This window comes from Protopterus annectens, chromosome 10.part0, assembly GCF_019279795.1.
Source record: "Protopterus annectens isolate FY-2018-M chromosome 10.part0, PAN1.0, whole genome shotgun sequence".
NCBI classification, from domain to species: Eukaryota; Metazoa; Chordata; order Ceratodontiformes; family Protopteridae; genus Protopterus; species Protopterus annectens.
The window spans coordinates 1,682,123,939-1,682,139,740 of NC_056744.1; the positions used below are offsets into that span (position 1 = coordinate 1,682,123,939).

Sequence of the window (15,802 nt, forward strand, 5' to 3'; positions counted from 1 at the left end):
AGATAGTGTGCAAGTAACATATTTACTAGTCACACTGTTTGAAGTATCATAATTATGGCATGCCTAACGTGGATCCCCTTCCCCATAAAAGATGAAAAAACCCAGAAAAAGATTATATTAGTTAGGGGTTGGCGACATGCAAGGCAGAATTGAGAACCCTAATGTTACTTAGTGTATATAATGTATTACTCTTGATAAAAAATTATTTTTGTCAACAGAGCTTTTCTTCCAGGGCCACCACTGAAAATGAGATATTTTTGGGTCAGTCAGACTTTCCCGGTAAACAAATGTAAAATACAAATTAAAATAAAATAAAAATAATCCATCCCTTCCCAAAAAAGGATCTACTGAAGCACAACAGCAGACTACAGACCTGCTTCCAATTCATGTCAATATTTTGAAAAAATTAGTCTACTTTCAGACGTGTAAATATCTCCAAAAATACAAAACACTATCCTGGCACCAGCAATATGTCTCATGTAGGCAGAAATACAATGACATCTGTATGGCCATTAACAAATGATGAACTCCAAACACTGACAAATGACACCAGACAAGAATAGTAACTAACTGTTGATCTGGCTGATGCTTCTAACATGGTCAGCCATCAACTCCTTGTGACAACACTTAAGACATTATGTGCTTGACTCAGTATTACCGCTAATAACCCACATTTACCACAGCATAACTCACTGCAGGCCTCAAAACTTTATCACCTTACCTATGCTGTTCTATTTTTTCTGACCTCTTCAACTACAGGCTACATCAAACCAAAGTCCTTACTGACAAAAATTACAGTAAAACCTAAGCTAAATTATAAATGGCTTCACACTTATATACAATAATTTCATCCAGAAATCTCAGCTGTGACATTCATCCATCATTCCAAACACGCACAAGCACGTGCACATACAAATACACAATTCTGGTTCTCTTTTCATAGTATTCACATTACAGGCAGAAGAACAGCTAAATATTTTACTTTTAAAAGTCTGAAAAATGAACTGTCTTGCGCAGGAAGTTATCTACCTCCTTTACAATTCCTAATGTCCAAAACTATAGCAGAACTTACAGGCTGTTAAACTTCAAAATACACTATCTGAGACTGAGATATGACCCATCTTATCACACACACACACTACCTTTGTGCTGGCTTCTGAAATTGCTGCCTTCCCGTAAGTCAAGCTGATGAATTCCCCAAAGTGAAATAATATCCATAATAATCCAAAGTCGGTTAATGCTAGGCTTCTGCTTAAGTTCCCGCTCGCACTACATGCTGGGCTTCTGTTTCCCGCTCGCACTACCGGAAGTGAGCTCATTGAGCTCAATTCTGACAGGCTGATAGCCATGCATGTCATGACATCAGCGCCGCAAAATTTAAAACCAAATGTCCGATTTTGATTGAAATTTCAAACCGGACAATTTGTCAGATAACCGGACACCTGGCAACCCTAAATAACATATGTGTGCATTGGGTAGTGGTTTACTATATGATAGTTTTTAAAATAAGCATGGGTGGATGTTTCCATTTCTATTTAGATTGTTAACACTTAAACAATTTTACCTGAAGGGACCAGCCACACATTGTCTTGGGACCAGTCACGCATTATGTATCTTCTACAAATGTGAAAGATTGCAGTCGTTCTAAACTAACACATATGTGATGTAAACAAAATGTATTGTGTGCTACTCGAAAAGTCAGTATTTGTTACACCTTAAATTTTATATTTGTCTTTGTGAATTGCTCATATTTAATAATCTACTGAAAATATGTTTTCACTGCTGTATTGCAGTACATGCAGCAATAAACACTTTTAGTTGCATTTTACTTTTTCATTTAAATTGTCATCATTGCGGATTTTGTCAAAATATTACAGAAAAGTTCACTAAATGATGAAATAATGCTGTTCATCATCATTACTTAAATTAGTACTATAAGGTGTTGTTCATGTCTCCATTCAGTTTCACATCACTGCATCTTTTCTGTTAATAATTTCACAGAGAAGTCTGGCTAGATATTAATAGATGTCTACATGATAATCCTGTGTTTGCATGGGGCCAGAAGTATAATGAGGGATCTGAGTGTTTCAGGCTATGTTACAGGCAGACAGAAATGCAGAGTAGTCTTCCTTTCTTATGACCTGGACATATTGGCAGCTGAAAGCAGTGTGGGAGAACCCACAGAGAGCAATAAAGGGCAGAGTCAAGCAGTCAGTAAAGAAACAGCAGTACAGCACCATTGCTGATATTGTAGACCACTGAACAGCTTGCAAGCTGCAGTCTGAACATTCCACTTCCCTTGCTGTAAAGTGAAGAAATTGTGGCTTTGTAGTGTTTCTAACAAGACTGATAGGACTTAGCCAGGCTCAGAAACTTCCTTTAGGCTACCATAGCCCTTCCCCATTACCCATAATTCTTTGCACCTAAGGTCACCCCACAGGATGTTTTTCAGTTGTATATTAAAGTCAGTTGATTACAGAATAACCCTAGTCATTCTGTTGTCCTTTTCTTGAGCTTTTAGGTGATCTTTGCTTGTGATTCTTTCAATTGCATCCAAGTTTTTTCCCCAATGTGCTTTTTGTGCATTTTGCCCCTTGCCTGCTGACTATCAAGCCTCCCCAGTCAGACTGTGCCCATTCATTCACTCATACTAGGGAATTATCCGGAACAGTACTTGTTTGAAAGCTATCTGGCAGGGCTGTTATATAGTCATTTTGTAAAGGTTGCTTACTCTCACTGGCTTCCATTGATGAGAACATCCGCATGGCCTTACCACACCCCATAAATCGGTGGGAGGAGATAAACTACCTGCATCACCACAGAGACCCATGCGTTTTTTTTCCATAAGTGCATGCTCCCATCTATTTGCTAGTTAAGACTACCACCAAAGGGTGGCTTATTCAGGCAAGATCCTGCCCCCAAGATGCACAACAACACACCAATCCTCTGAGGAATTGTGATGTGTGCCCTGTTCTGCCATGGCTTGTTTTCTCTCCTGGGATGAACATGCCCATCCCCCTCTATTCTGACAGGACTCCCCTCCCCTTCCATTGCTGACACCATTTTGCCTCTGCTATTGCCTTCCTTTTGCTGTCATTGTTAGCTGCTAGACTAGAATTTGCTATTATATGCTAGATTTGGTGTTGCCACTGTAAATGTACTGCCAATTTTTTTCTGTGTCTGTTGCAGTAGCTGCTAGAGTCTTCTGCATCAGTTTGGCTGTTAGTTTCCACTTTTTTGTTGTGTACTGTGCACAAGAAGCGTATGAGTCACAGCCTTTTAAGAAATACAAGTATGATGCAGAATACCCCCGTGAGGCAAGCATATTTTGAGAGACTCATTTCATGGAGGATTGCAGTATTTTTGCATCCTTCGTGGCCTTCATGCTTTAGAAAAAAATATGTTGTAGCTGGAAAAACTAACTGCTGTTTCATTGTCTTACTTGCAGGACTTCTGCATCCAAAACCCTTTAGAAAAAAAAATTGCCTTATGAGAAAGGTATGACTACTATTGGTAAAACTCCTGAAACAGCTGATGCCAGTAAGATGCTTTCTGAAGATATTCTGTTTGTCTGTCTTTTTCTGTCTAGCCCAAGGTGTTGCTCCCTTGAAAACGATGATCCCAGCCACACACCATTCAGAGATTACCTCTTTGATCTATCTGAAACAAAGCTTCAGACCCTGCAGACTCTCTTCAGCCCTAAAGGTCTGCATTTTTTAGCTGGACTGTGAGACCATGTAGACAGTGTTCTTCACAATTTAGCAGATGTGGTCCCAGACGTCTTCCCTTACTAGCATTGGAGGCTAATTTCTGACCCTTTCTTGACAGGGTTCAAATTTCAGTCCCGTTTTGACAATTGGTTGAAGGCTCAACATCAGTGGTACCCATGAGGTCAGTGATGTCGAGTATGCTTTTGACTGTTCTCTCTTGGTCCTGTTTGTTTCTGGGCCGAGTATTCTTTCCTGAAAGTCAGCTTACTGGTGCTTGACATAGAGGGCACTGGCACTGAGTGAGAGGCATCTGCAGTCCTCTTGACCTCATCTTTTGGTACTGTCCCTTTGATCCCAGTAGCACAGATAACTTTTCCAGCATCTGTCTCAAGGTCATCACTGACTGGTGTCTATTCCTTGTGCTTGAAAACTTTTGCCTCTGGTTTGGGCTGTGGCTTGTCCATACACAAACAATGGATGATTCCCTTTATGAGCCTGCTACTATGGTGATTCAGATAATGGTTTGCTTGAGATCATTCCCTGCAGCTTGCTGTGCCCTCACTTTAGCCTGAGACAGAGACACTGAAGTTCTAACAGGATGTCCCAGTTACTTCTGGACCCTATTCTTTGTCTTTCTTGAATTCTCCCTTTGAATGCAAGCATACTGTACTTCATATAAGTTGAAGCACATGCACTTCCCTGCAGCGTTTCCCATGCTGGGCATAGATAACTATTTATCATCTGGCGAGTCCAAGTTCAGGGAGATGTTAGAGCTCATCATAACCAAAGCTAAGAGACCCCAAGATACTCCTCCTGAATCAGAGAGCACCCTGGCTGAGGTCTTCCAGTTCCCAGAGTTGTCTTCTTGAGTAGTCTCCCTATCTGACAACCTGGTCAAGTTGGCAGTTGAAAGATATTTGGAAGAAGGTGACTGGTGACACCTATGATGAAAGAGCATGACAGATTATTCAGCCACCAAAGGACTCCAAGATGATCACAGAACCTGATGGTAGACTCTGATCATTTCCTTCTGCACTTGAACCTTCTCAGGAACAGCCCTAGAAGTTCTTTCACTTAACAAGCAATCGTGATCTTAGTACAAATTATGGAGGCATGTATTTTCATTCTCTACTTTTTCCTTGAGGGTGCTAAACTGTGTAGTGCATGTTACATTTCCAGAGGGAACTACTAAAGGAGTCCATCCTGTACTCTGGAGGAGATTCTAGTATTGGAACTCATGACCAAGCTACAGTTACATTTCCTTGACTGGTTCACAGCTTTTGCCAGTTATGGTTTTTGCAGTCTCGACAAAACAGCTTTAGAAGTTCTGATAAGTGCTGCTGGGTATGCAGTAACTTTCAGAATGGCAGTAATCTGAGCAGAGTTGGGTTTCAGCTGAGGAACCTGGGATTCTGCAGCCCTCCCTTTGGAATGCAGCTTTCACATCCCTGAGACCTTTGACCAACTGCTTCCTTCTGGAGGCATTTAGAGGGAGTCCTCTGTCCCTCCACATGTCAGCTGGGGATGCCATCACATGCATCAGGTAGATTAAGTATATAGTATCCATAGGCTATTCCATTCTCTTCTTATCCCCTTCCAAACCATAGTCTCTTTTTTACAGCATTCCACCCTGTCAAAGAACTGAAGCAAAGCAAGAAGCCCAGAGCCTCCTACAAAAACAGATATTCAAGACTTTCCACCATATCAAAAAAGAGCACAACTTTTACTTAAGGTTCATCTTGGTACCAAAAAAAGAAAAGGATTTTAGGCCCATTCACAGTTTGAATAGCATAAGCCAATGTATTCTCAAAAAGCACTTCAGATGGTCATAGTGCAGTCTGTTCTTGTCTGTCTAGTGGAGATGGAATGTAATGGTTGGACCTTCTGGATACATACATGCATATCATGATTGCCAAGGAATCCAGGAGGTTCTTTTGCTTCTTTATAGGGGCCAGTCATTTACAGTTTGAGACACTGCCATTTGGTCTTACTGTAATCCTTATGATGTTCACAAAGTGTATGTCCCAAGTGTTGTGAGAGAGAGCTACCATTAAGTTTCCAGGGTCTTCCCTTACCTGGATGACTGGCTTCTTGCAGTATTAACACAGTATGCTTGCTTCCTGGGATAGGTATTTGAGCTTTTCTAGTCCATGGTAGTAACAGTGAGTCTCACCATGTCTTATTTGGAGCCCACTCAGCTGAATGCCTTTGTATGCTGTACTTTAAATACTCTGGCCTCTTGAGGTTTCTGCATATTCATCTTCTCAAAACTTCAGTTATGCAAATAATACATAACATTACAGTCCTTGCAGCCTGTTGCTTTTCATTGCTGGATCTCATGGCATCCACAATATTCATGGTGCTTCATGTGGGTCCTGTGTAAGACTGTAGGAGTACAATGAGATCAACTTGTAGACCCTCCAGATGCCTCAGTCAGGATATCCAAAAAAAGTGCAAGGAACATCCATTTTGGTGGATTCTCAAAGAAAATTTAAAGTTTGACAGGGATGTCTGGTATGGTGCAGAGTTGAGTAGTATCTAGTTTGTGCTCCCCCCACCCGAGCTACCAACAAATCTAGAAAAAAATGGCATTTTATGGGTAAACTCTATAAATATATACTGTGAAGGTAAAATTTAGACAGGATGTCAGAGGTGAAGTAAAATGGGATTCAGTAGTCGAAAATTTGGGAAAAACGAGGACTTTCATTTATTACCAGGAACCTTCCCCTTGGCAGAAGTAGGATCAAGCAGTTAGAATGTTAATTCAAATGGGAATAAGGAAATGGTGGATTTATGAGAAAAAACATCTATTAAAATGTGTTCAGATGTCTTGAAAATGAGTGAGACACTGGTGGACTGCATTAAGACTAATGATAAGGGTTGTCAATAATGGCTGAGAGTTGTTTACCTCACAGGCACGTGGTACAGAGTTTGATTCTCTCCTTGGTTAGCATGGCTAGGCTTAAAAAAGGCCCTTGCGTTGTTAGCTTTGTAATCCTCTATGAATCAGTAGAAGCTACCCTATATACTCATTCTAATGTTTAATGGAAATGCAGAACAAAAATGAGAGAATCTGTAGTTTGCTAACATGCTGTCAGGTGTTGAGTGAAAGGACTGCCTAAATGTCATGATCCAGCAACTTAGTATCTGGATTCAAATACAGAAAGAGAATGCGGTGTTATTTATGGTATATAATATATGTAGTCTAGACTGGCAGTGCTATTCCCAAGACCCATTTTGGTGAAATTACAAAATTTCTAGCCCAAAGAATGGATGTTTTGTTTACTGTGGATAAAAGGCAAGGAAACTGTAAATAAATGGCAAGAGGGTATTTGTTGGTCATGGTTATTCTACTCCCCCATGAGATTGAAAATGAGCAGATACTCTCATCTTAGAATGTGCAAAAACCTGGGACTTGGATTCTAGTTACTAGACCCTGCATGTTGAAGGTCTTTCAGACTAGAATAAAATCATTTCTGGATGCTTAAGTGGCTAATATAGAATTGGATAGGTTTACCCAAGCAGTGCAACTTGATAGTCCACTCATGCTGCTGACTTAGTCGGCAGGAGAGAGGGCTTAAGAGAACAGACAACCTAGAGTGAGAGAGAGAGGACCAGTAAAATTGTTGCTTTGTTCTGAAAAAAATAGATGAGCAGAAAGAGATGCAGCAACTCAGTAAAAATGTAAGGACTTGTAAACAAGTGAACAGGGTTCAAACAATAAAATTCAACTTACAGTATGTGGAGACTATTAAGTCTATGGGATAAGATCTTTATATTATAATGTAAAAAGAGACTTGTTAAGCAGAGGGAAAGAGAGGGGCAGCAGTTCAAACATTAAAGGACTTAAATGTGCAGGGACCAAGTGCTAAAATGTATATTGTCCTGTAAACAAGACTTGGAAAATTGAAGTGAAATGTTTAAGGCAAAATGTTCCTTTAGTTCTCCTTTCTCTCCCTCTTTTCTTTTAATAGAGGTTACCAGTTCTGAGTTTAAACAGTATATGTTCTCTCTTTTTTTCTTAATTTTTTATTCCTCTCTTAGTGTAAGGGGAAGTTGGAGCTACTCCAATTTTCCAATTATAAAATGAATATGGAAAAATCGGTAATCTTCCCTATAAATATCTTCTCACAATACCCTATACTAATTAGCCCACAAAAGATTAAGATTAAAGAACACCTACATTACCTAGGAATCTCATTTTATCAAGACCCAAATAAATACTATCAGGAGAATATTAAAAATTTGTGGGCAACTATACAAAAAGATCTTGACAGATGGTTACAACTTAAACTTTCTTTCCTATCTAGAATAGCAATCATAAAAATGAATGTACTCCCCAGACTGCTGTTTGTTTTTAATGCAACCAACATTCTGATACAAAACAAATTTTTTTAAGAACACACAAAAAGAACTCTCGAAATTCTTAAGGTACCCCAAGCCCACAAGACTAGGTTACCATAATCTTGCTCACCCAAAAGAAAAAGGAGGTCTGGGCCTACCCGATCTGAAATTATATTATGAAATAATTAACTGTGGCAGGTTAATCAATACGGCAGAATATTCAAAATATTCCCCAAAGTGGTTCCCGACTTGGGTGAAATTATATCATAACTATATTAGGACACTACAGTTTAACCCGAAAGCGCTTCCCTTCCTGTCTAATGATAGTAGGAAGAAATACAAACTACATAAGGATCTAAAAGATAAAATTATAATCATACAGAAACTATTTGATTCATTGAAGTTAACTTCTGCTTTTATGACCCTTCAACCTATTCATCTTAACCCTAACCTCAGGTTGAATAATAAGATGCTCAACCTGGACCAATATCCATTGTTGAGGGATAAATCTATAGTGGACTTTCTCCCATTTAAACAAGATTCAGCAATTGCCATGAGGAAAAAGCTAAATCTCCAGGCAAAATATACAGTCTTATTAAGACAATTAAAAGAGCTCTGTTGTAAGTTCTGGGAAGATCATACTCTTTCCGCTTCAGATATCTCTACCTGTATAACCCTATGGGACTTGTTTCGCCGGAAGAAAAAAATGATTTTCTAGTGTCTATAAATTCATTATAGCTATTAAATACAATAAAGAATGTATTCATTCTAACTACTGGACGAAACAAGACCCACAGATCACAACCAATATTATTGCCCAAGCTATACAAAAATATTCCAAATTTATACCCCTCCAAAAACTAAAATATACACAACTTATGTTGTTAAATAACGCCTATTTTACACCTGCAGTTTTAAACAAAATCTACCACAACACACCAGCAAACTGTGAATACTGTCCTACGCAGATAGCGGACCTTATACATATATTTTGGAGCTGTAAATGCTCATACAAGCTCTGGTGTGCTCTAAGGGTCAAGCCAGAAAAAATGGGGTATGAGAAAACAACTTTATCATGGAAATTTACTCTCCTCTATATCCCCTCCCAGGGATAAATAAGGGGCAAATACATATTCTCGTTTCTCTGTTTATGTTGATAAAGTACTATATCACTTTAAATTGGAAAAATAGGATGGCCTTATCATGGGAAGGGTTCAAGCATGTAGCCAGAAAGCAACTTTGTGCACATAAATGCTTTTTGTATTCGTTGAACCAGCAGCCTGAACATAAGGATTTCTGGAAAGTATTATTTGATCATATTTTACTGTGATGTTGCAAAGGATGCACTAGAGAATTTCTTATAAGGGTATAGATGAGATTTGTATATAGTTATATGGTATATAGTATGTGGTAGATGTTAGGGTTGCATTTGTTTTGTATGTGTATTGGTTTGTAATATATTCAAAACTAATAAAAAGATGTTACAAAAAAAAAAAAAAAAGTGAAATCTACACATATATAGCCACCTCCGCTAATTGCTGTAATGAGAAGTAACTCTGAATTTTGAAACATCAATACCACTGTGCATTTTGCTTGTATTACTGTATTTTCTCCTTTCTTGGATCTAAGTAAAGTTTGTGCACATATATCCATCACTGTTAGTCGCATAATGAAGGGATAATGAAACTCTCTACTTTGTAGATTGCAATGTGACTGCAAACCTGTCCATTGTATGTAAATGTGAATTTTATTTTACTCCTTTTGTCTTATCAGATATATTTGCTGCCTCTGTATACTGTGTGTATCTTATGTATATATATTTCTGACAGCTGGAGCTTTTCTCCCCGGCCACCTGCTGAAAAGGGGTTTTATTGTCCAGTCAGACTTTCCTGGTAATCAGATGCAATAAATGAATGAATAAACAAATAAATTCTATGAAGTTAAACTGCGAGTAACAGTTTCTTTCTTATTAAATTTCATAGATTAAAAAATATAGATTAATTTATAGGTAAGATTAAACTAACTGTGGAGACAGGGGTCCAGAAACTTGCCACTAAAGGACACTGTAGGGGTTGTCTAGTGAAGGATAGTAAAAGGGAAGTGAAGTAGACAAGTAAGAGAAGGTAGCGAGAAAAGGTTGTCTAGTGATTGGATATGTGTGGAATGAGTTTAGAGTAGTAAATGTAAAATGAAGATTAGTAAGGAAGAAAATACTTGAAACCAGACATTCAGTTTGTGGGGTCTTTCCTGGAAAGCTTTATGTTTAGAAAGTTAAATAGCCTCTAAGTAAATTAAGCAGTAATAAAGATACATTGTGATCAATGGCAGAGTAGAAGGGAGTGGCAGTTGTTAAAGCAATGGAGGCGAGCTTGGAATAATGGGCAGACTGGGAAAGAAGGAAGGGCTAGTATACTGCTATCCAGAGTAGACTAAAAAGGGAATGAAAATTTGATTAGCCATAACAAGGCGAGGATTGTGTAGTCAGAAGCAGAAGGGTGTCTGATGGGGGGTGGGGGAAAAGAAAAGAAAAACATAATTCTGTAATGGGAGTAAGTGATGTCAAGTTAGAACAATCACACATAGTAAACAGGAAAAGGATGAACACAAAATGTTTATTTCTGTATAGCTCAGAATATTAATAGGATGCATCATTCTTTGTGGGAGATGCAAAGTTGACAAGAGAGTTTATAGACACTGCAAGGGAATTTAGGGAAAGTTAAAAGGCTGCTGAATAAGTTATGCTATGTAGGTAAAAGTAGTCCTAGAGATTTATTATTCACCAGGCAGACTTGGATCACAGAGTCAGAGAAGAGTAAAGATTATAGAAATGACTTGGAAGTGCACTTGAGTTTAATGACATGGAGCATAAAATGTCTTTTAGATAAAAAAATTAAAGGAACAGATATTGATGCTTCAGGGAACATGCACCTTAAGAAATCTGAACACGAGGAATTAATAAGGAAGGGCTTCAGAGAAGGTTATGTAGAAGCTGTAGAGACAAGAAAATGAGGGATATTGGTGCTGATAATGTGAAAGGGGCACTTACAGCTACAGAAGAAGAAATAAAAGATGAGAAAGGAAGATAGCAATTTTTCAGAGGATATTAGTAAGAGCATCTCTTAGGCTAATCTTTTTATTCCAACCAAAAAAAAAGAAAAAAAAAAAGTCAAAGGTCAAGTTAAATGAGGTAGTGCCCCTCTACCAATGAATTTTGCTGGCTACAGGGGACTGGAATATAATAACAAGAGGGGGCAATATAAATGAGGGACCAATGAAAACTGATGCCTACCCCAAGAAGGGAGCATTTTAAGGAGTTGTGAATCTATAGCCTTGATGATGTTGGAGATCAGGAATTTGTAAGAAACGTCACATTTAATCTGGGTAAATAAAACAGTTAATCTAGAGTGGATAGAATTGATGTAATAAGGAAACATGAGTACTTGCATAGAGAGATTAATACACTAGCAAGATTTTTGTCAGATCATTCACCTGTTTGAGTCCAAATATGCCACCCTGCCTGAATTTTAGGACCAGGCACTGCTGTCTCCCCATACATTGGTTAAGATATGATAAAAAGAGATCAACAGTAAAATGTGTTTATTTATTGATATTTGATTACCAGGTAAGTCCAACTGGGTAGGAGCCCATTTTCAGCAGAGGCCCTGGGAGAAAACCTCCAAAGTATTACAAAACATTTTAAGAGCAATAATTTTACAGTATTTAAAAATAATACAAAAAATCTACAGTTTAATTATACCAAGTCAGACATAATATGAAAACATTGGTTAAGAATAGATGCACATTATCACATTATAAGATAGTGATTTAATAGAGAAGTTGTAGTCACTTTATAGAGAAATGCTATGTAAGTTAGTATAAAACAAACAGGAATTGCATTACAGAACAAGAGAAAAGTAGGCTTATGGCATATTTAAATGGAAAGCCAAGGAAGAGAAACTGATCGAAGTAAAGTGAGTGAAGAAGGGAGAGTAAGGAGATGTAAGGTATAAATCGGTATTTGTTCACATATAGGGATGCAATTTATCCTGGAGTTGAGCAAGAACAGACCCAGCATTTGGCTACGAAGTCTTTCAGAATAGTTTTGAATGGTGGGAGTTAGGATATTGACATGATGAATACAGATAGAGTTCCAGGCCTTAGCAGCATGGTACAAATACAGGTAATGCTTAGTAGATTTGATATTTCTGTGGACAGACAGGAGTTTGGGAACATAGTTGTGTAGAATGTTTTTTAGTGCTGAACAAGCAGATGGATTCTGGATAATTTTATAGGTTGTAGGAAGCTGTGTATATGTTAGTTGATGGGCTAGTTCTAACCACTTTAGGCTTTCTAGTGCTATACAGTGTTGGGTTCTGAAAGGGGTATTTGCTGCAAATTTAGTAACATTGTTATAGCATTGTTCAAGTTTTGATTTTTGTGATGCTTGAAGATTAGTAAGGATGGGAGCGCCATAAAGAAATGTGGAGAGGAGATAGTAGTTGGTAAGTTGGCATAAAGGTTAGTGTATCTACCTTACAGACACAAAGTGCAGATTCTCGCATGGAATAGTTGTTTGGGCTTAAAATGGCTCACAAGGGCAGTTAGCCTAGTACTAATCTGGGAACCTATGAACATATAAGTAGTGGCAAGTGCATCTTTAGTTATCAGTGAAAAAGCTTTTTCTTATGCAATTTTGTATATGCAGATTGAAGTTAAGATTATCATCCACTATCATCCCTAATAATTTGCTATGAGAAATAACTTCATTGGTTGTATTATCAAGAGAGAGGACTTTCATTTTTTTTCTTTTTCATGTGAGAGGGATTTAAGGAAAAGGAAAATGGGAAGGCAGGAGAGAGCTATAAAAGGGCTGGTATGAACTGAAAGTGGATGTTGGGGAAATAGTGGTGGAACTGAAGGTAAATTGAAGGAGGGTATGAAGTTTAAAATGAGCAAGATGGTGAGATTAAATGAGTTGCAGAAAGAAGACGGTAATATAAATGAGAAAGAAGTTAGATAATTATTGCAGTTAAAATGTCTGATTTGTTAGATGAAATAAAAAATAAGTAGCCAAGTATTTTGAGAATATATCAAAATTACAGAACTATCTAGCTCAAAAGCCATGTCATCAAAGGATGGAGATAACAGTAACATAAATAAGGGGTAATAGAACAGGAAGAATACATAAAGAGCAGGTTAATTACAGAACTATCTATAGGTTTCCTCAAAGATTTATGTACCACACAAAACAAGAACAGAAGTTGGATAGATTTTTGCAGGGAATTGTGATACCCAAGATAAGTCAGGATGAGAAGGAACAATTGCTAAACCTAATTAGGGTAGAAGATATTGAGAGATTGAGGAGCACCTAAAATTCCAAGCTACTGGTAAGTCCCGAGGATTTAATGGAATATGAGTAGAAGTTTGGAGAGAGAATAAAGAGAGGTAGTTTAAATTTCATTTAGAATGTTAAGCACAATATTGAGGTAAAGAAGGATTCCTGAATTGGGGGAGTGTGGTAGTAAGTGATACTGAAAGAATGATAGGACACAGTCAGTCCTGGATCAGATTGCCCTGCCTCAGTGTTAGTGTGATTATAAGGTATTTGTGGCTATACTAGCCAAAGTCTAGCAAATGTTTTGCCAAAAATTATTAACTTGGATTAATGTAGATTTATGATGGATAAAGAAACTTTTGACACTGTTAGGAACACGCACATGATGTATCACAATGGGGGAAGATCGAGCAAATCCCTGCTCATGGTTGGTTTGGATGCTGATAAAGCATTTGACTGGGTGCATTGAGACTATTTATGGGAAGTAGTGGAAAGAACTGGGTTTCCTGAAGGGTGGATGCTTTTGCTACAAGAGATATATAGAGAGTCAAAGACAGTGATTGTAATTAATGGGAGGATAGCATCTGAGTTTGGGATAGGAAGGGGCACTAGAGAGGCATGTCCCCTTTTGTCTGTTTTTGCACTTTATGTAGAACATTTGGCACTAAACTTAAGACAAGGAGATAGTAGGGGTGGGACTGGTATGCAACAAAAGAAGAATCTGCCTTGTTTGCCAATGTAGGTGCATATGTAGCTGATCTAAAGTGGGATTTCCCAATCCCATTTAACTTAAGAAAACATTTTATAGAAATTTCAAGATATAGGCTAAACAAGGGTAAGACTAGGACTGTTTGTGTGAATTATGATTCAACCTTTGAGACAATTCAAGATTAAACATTTTTATGGGGTCATTATAGAGTTAAATATTTGAGAATCTGGGTAAATAAGAGTATTGGATTCCTCAAAGGATACATGGGAGGAAAATTATTTAATAAAAAGATGGAAGATCATAACAATGGAATTGTACCAAAGAATCCAAAACATAAAGATGTCTGTAGCACCACTAATACTGTATGTAGGATAAGCATTTATATTTGACCAAGGAAACATTTTTGGGAAATTATACAAAAATTAATTAGGAGTTTTAAATAAGAAGAAAAAGGGCCAAGAATAAATAGCAAGAACATTATTCTACCAATTGATTGAGGGCATTTGCAGTCCTGTGTTTGCAATGATACCATAGTGCCACACATGTAAGTTTAGCATACTGTGTTCAAAACAGTAATTGTAATCCTAAGTAGAAGACTGTGTATGAAGCAGTTAAGGGAGGAAGACTGTGATGCTGTTATTGGGAGGCTACAGTGAATTTGTCCAAAAGTTGACTGAGGTTGCAGGGAATACATATACAGCAACCTCTGAAGCATCTGACTGCCATCTTCAGGATAGTAATTCATAATACTAGCACTAAAAATATTTGCCATGTAAGTTTGAGCTGTGGCCTATTGATTTAGACTTGCAAAACCCTTCACCAAAAATACTGTTTTTAAAGAGTTGGTGTGGAGGGAGCAATCCCATATTTTATTGAAAACCACTTAAGAGTGAGTGAAAAATAAATACAGTGGTCTGACATTGTTGACAGATGTAATCCAAAATATAAGGAAAGTCATACAATTCTGGAGGAGCATGATAATGGGATTCATGGAAAGGCCTTGCTAAGACCTGAGGTAGTAAAACTTGTCATTGAAGCAAGGCCACTGAAAGACAGAGGTGCAAGATTGATACTTAGTGTGTAAGGCAATAGTTATTAGTAATTCAATGTATGCTATTAACAAATTGAAAAGTGGCAAGAATCAACAGGGAGAGTATCAGATAAAAATGACTAGAGATTTGTAAAGCCCTCAGATTGATTATGAAGTCCATGAAAATCTATATATTCACCTAAAAATGTCTGCACAACAGAAAGGCTAGGTAAAATTTTCAACAAGTGAGTCAAGTTTATTGGAGAGGCAGACACAGAAAGAAGATTGGCAATATATTTTTGGTTGTATCCCAAATTATATAAATATTGAGAGGAGCTGCAGGAATTAGTGTTGAAATTACTATATTGGCAGATATGAGAGAGGAACTCCTAAATTTGGATAGGTTATTTGAAATGATTACTGTGTGTTAGGATGCTAGTAATTTTCCCCCCACTAATATTATAGTAAGCGTTTTTACAACTGGAATTGGGATCTTTAGAAAAGGGAAGGATCAAACAGTATAGGAAAAAATAGGAATTGTGGGAACAATATATGCAGAGAAGGAACGAGGTTTAAGAGGCAAGATTTGAATGAGCTATATAATGCTTAACTGACAATGACTGGATAGACTGTATGTTTGCAACTACAGTTGTTTCAGTAAGGTCTGTGATGTA

At 37.7% G+C, this 15,802-nt stretch overlaps 1 protein-coding gene across 1 annotated transcript in view; it reads left to right on the forward strand.

Annotated features, from left to right (window-relative positions):
• LOC122814416 (oxysterol-binding protein-related protein 10-like) overlaps positions 1 to 15,802 on the forward strand; it is a 1,436,298-nt gene that overhangs the window by 605,625 nt on the left and 814,871 nt on the right. The window lies entirely within an intron of this gene.